Source organism: Pteropus vampyrus, unplaced genomic scaffold (assembly GCF_000151845.1).
Source record: "Pteropus vampyrus isolate Shadow unplaced genomic scaffold, Pvam_2.0 Scaffold1000000698, whole genome shotgun sequence".
Classification (NCBI taxonomy): Eukaryota; Metazoa; Chordata; class Mammalia; order Chiroptera; family Pteropodidae; genus Pteropus; species Pteropus vampyrus.
The window spans coordinates 1-1,325 of record NW_011915100.1 but is presented as its reverse complement, the minus strand read 5'-3'; the positions used below and the strand labels follow the sequence as shown (position 1 = coordinate 1,325).

Here is a 1,325-nt window from a genome sequence, read left to right as displayed (position 1 = left end):
ATCATATTCTTTTATATATATATATATATTTATATATCTCATATTTAGTTCTAATTGGATATTTTTTAAGTGAGATTACATTGATACCCTCAAATAGAGATATTTTAAGAGAAATGAAAAATAAAGGAAATAAGTTTATTCTTGCAAAATAATTCTGAGGAGAAATCAAAGATATTGGATGTATTTTGTTTTAAAACAAGTCAAAGATGGAGAGCATAATAACATGAATTATGAATTACAAATGAGGCATCAAAGCTGTGAAATGTGTTCATATATATATATATATAGAAAGTATGGACAAATGTTGATTGTTTTCTTTTAGGCTGATGTAGTTATTCTTTCAGTGGGACTTCTGAATAAGTGGGACTTGAATAATTGAGAAGCTGTATATATGTCCAGATGCTAAAACAAACAGAATTCAGAGTACTATATCTTCTTTGAAATGAATAAGCCTTCATCCACTGGATCTGTTATGTAGCTTATACTGTAATTTTGGAATTCTTAGGTCAGTTTTATATTTCAAATGCATTTGTGAATAATTATTTAAAAATAATAAGTTAATTCTAATGTTCTAATTTGCAAGATCTGATTCCCTGGTCCTGACATAACAACTAAATTATTGTTTTCTGCTTTTTAACTGCAAAAATGATTTTAGAATCAGAGATAGGGAATGATTCTATCAGATGACCTTTATTATTTGTTTAAAAGAAAAGTCAATCTTTATAGAATTAATATGATATCTTGGTTTAACTCATAGTATATCTTAGCTTAAATTTTGTTATTTGTTGATAAGTCACATTTTTAAGAAGATAAGACGATATAAGATTTTTATTTAATTCCTTTTCCATGATTTTTATTAATTCCTTTAAATTGGTAGATATAGCCCTCTAATAGTTAGGTTGTAAAACTTCCAGAGGGAAGGTTAAAACCAGAGGAGCATAGAAAGTGGGCTTTATTTCCAATTACGAAGTTGGGGTTTTTTTTTTTTTTTTTTTTTTTTTTAGGCGAGGCAACCCTTGGATGACCTCACAGATTGCAAGGACCTTGTCAGCTTACAATCCCTTACCTTATTTTTTTATTTTATTTTATTTTTTTTTTACACTTACAGCACCTGGTCTTCCTAGGTGGTTTCCCATCCAAGTACTAACCAGGCTTGACCCTGATTAGCTTCCGAGATCAGACGAGATCGGGCTTGTTCAGGATGGCATGGCCGTAGACTGGGGTGTAATTATTTTAATTTGAAAAATCTCCTATATTCTTAAAAGACAGTATTTTTAATGGCTGCTTGAATTTCATACTTTGCTCATTTAATGAAAAATGAGAAA

At 29.3% G+C, this 1,325-nt stretch overlaps 1 pseudogene; it reads right to left on the bottom strand.

Moving 5' to 3' along the window:
- Positions 1-1,099: 1,099 nt before the first annotated feature.
- On the bottom strand, positions 1,100-1,218 carry LOC111735428 (annotated as a pseudogene).
- Positions 1,219-1,325: the final 107 nt, after the last annotated feature.